At 57.6% G+C, this 2,500-nt stretch overlaps 1 non-coding gene across 1 annotated transcript in view; it reads right to left on the reverse strand.

Annotated features, from left to right (window-relative positions):
• Positions 1 to 641, reverse strand: part of LOC124774592 — a 1,909-nt gene extending 1,268 nt beyond the window's left edge. Inside the window, exon 1 of the ribosomal RNA XR_007015382.1 lies at positions 1 to 641. This exon is cut by the window's left edge and continues 1,268 nt beyond it. This is a non-coding gene — a ribosomal RNA (small subunit ribosomal RNA).
• Between the last annotated feature and the right edge of the window lie 1,859 nt (positions 642 to 2,500).

Below are 2,500 nucleotides of genomic sequence, written 5' to 3' on the forward strand. Positions count from 1 at the left end.
TTTTTAACCGCAACAACTTTAATATACGCTATTGGAGCTGGAATTACCGCGGCTGCTGGCACCAGACTTGCCCTCCAATAGATACTCGTTAAAGGATTTAAAGTGTACTCATTCCGATTACGGGGCCTCGGATGAGTCCCGTATCGTTATTTTTCGTCACTACCTCCCCGTGCCGGGAGTGGGTAATTTGCGCGCCTGCTGCCTTCCTTGGATGTGGTAGCCGTTTCTCAGGCTCCCTCTCCGGAATCGAACCCTGATTCCCCGTTACCCGTTACAACCATGGTAGGCGCAGAACCTACCATCGACAGTTGATAAGGCAGACATTTGAAAGATGCGTCGCCGGTACGAGGACCGTGCGATCAGCCCAAAGTTATTCAGAGTCACCAAGGCAAACGGACCGGACGAGCCGACCGATTGGTTTTGATCTAATAAAAGCGTCCCTTCCATCTCTGGTCGGGACTCTGTTTGCATGTATTAGCTCTAGAATTACCACAGTTATCCAAGTAACGTGGGTACGATCTAAGGAACCATAACTGATTTAATGAGCCATTCGCGGTTTCACCTTAATGCGGCTTGTACTGAGACATGCATGGCTTAATCTTTGAGACAAGCATATGACTACTGGCAGGATCAACCAGGGAGCTGCGTCAACTAGAGCTGAGCAGCCGGCCGCCCGGGAGTGTGTCCCGGGGGCCCGCGCGAACACGCAAGCGTCCGCTCAATCATTCTGCAAACAGGAGGAGGCTGAGCTCCCCTGCACAATACACCTCGAAACCCTCTCAGGTCCCGGCGGCGCGCAGCGCCGTCCCAAGTACTTGGTCGGGTTCGAGAGAGGCGCAATCGCCCGGAGTTAGGCGAGTAGACGCTTTCGGTGCGACCACCCGTGCTCCCAACTGAGCTTGCCGCTGCCGACAGAGGCCCGGGAGCGTGCTGTCGTGGCATTGCCGGCGGGAGACAACACGCGCCACCTACGGTGACCGGCAGCTCCAACGCCAGCGCCACAGAAGGACAAAAGCCCCACTTGGGTGCCGAAGCGAACTCTCCCAGCACAGCGCACGCGCCAACACATCCGCACAGCTGCGATACAAACCACCAGCGAGAACCGCTGGGGCGACCGAGCAGCAGACGGCGTCGCGGCGCCGAGCGCCGGGCGGCGGCGCATCCTCAACGCACACAGTCCTCAATCGGACCAGCACACTGAAGATGTCCACCGCGCTTCGCACCGGGCCCGCGAGGACCTACTTTGGCCGCACGGCGCCGCGCGCAGGGTGCGCCGGCGCGCAGCTGCGACGCCTGCCGCGTCCGTCGGCCGGCGCGCCTGCCACTGGCCGCCCCCACCAGCCGGCTGTAGCGCGTGCGCCCACGCACCGCGCGGCCAGCACGCCGGGAGGCGCCCCCTCACCGGCCGGGGACGGTCCCACCCAGCCACCGCCGCGTATCGCTTCACACCCAGATGCCGTTCAGTTTCGTCGGCATGGTGGGTATCGCTGGAACAACCGGTTAGTACCTCAACCTATCGTCGCCATCACCGATTCACCCCTAGCGAGAACAACCGCACCACAACAGGTTACCATTTGTTCATTTGCGTAACTTCACCAGAAAACGCAGGCGTCCATCGCCATTTGCAACTTCAACGATTATTGCATGCCTGTGTCAGGTGTCACGCCACACTACGTCTGCCCACATACACGCAACAAAATGTGCACGCCTAGACAATACGTGGAAGGTGGCCCCCGTACGTATGCGATGTCCATTGCTCGAACGACTGTCAACCGGCCTCTGTAGCATGTCGCAGATATGGAACGCGGTGCACCATGCCATCACGGTGTGTGAGGAGAGACGACTAGGTCCGAATACATCAACAGACAGCTCATGCTGATCGCCATCCACGGCGTCCGTTCCTCCCACACGTCTCTATGGCGTACCACACTGCAATCCAGCTCTCATAGGGAGACGACACGTAGCTGCGTGCACAATATTTGCACTGTATGGTCCGCCGTTTTTGGGCGCAGTCGTTGTGCGGTCACACATGTGCCACGATGTATCATTCAGTACATAAGGACGAATGTGCAGTACAGATTGTGGTTCACGCGTACGACATCAGCGGACAGTTGACACAGGCCGCACCACAACGTAGCCTGAGTACGTCGCATGCGAAGGGCATTGAACATGCAAACTTCTCACCAACCAGCTTGCGAAGGCAGGGGGCAAGGTGGGGACGTGGGGAGGGGCGGCATGTACGTCCTGCTGCCATCCACATTACAGTGTACAGCAGGAGCATGTGGAAAGTGAGCAAGACTTGCAAGGTGTTTAACATGAAGCGATACACAGGGGTGCGGGCAGTGCGAGTAGCGAACTATATTGCGAGGGTTGCGGGTGGGCAACACTACAGTAATTGAACGAGTCGTATAACAATTACAGAGCAGGTTTAGGCGACAACGTGGGTTACGTTAAGGCGACAACATGGGTTAGGTTAAGGCACAACATGGGTTAGGTTAAG

The sequence above is a fragment of the Schistocerca piceifrons genome, unplaced genomic scaffold (assembly GCF_021461385.2).
Source record: "Schistocerca piceifrons isolate TAMUIC-IGC-003096 unplaced genomic scaffold, iqSchPice1.1 HiC_scaffold_967, whole genome shotgun sequence".
Taxonomy (NCBI): domain Eukaryota; kingdom Metazoa; phylum Arthropoda; class Insecta; order Orthoptera; family Acrididae; genus Schistocerca; species Schistocerca piceifrons.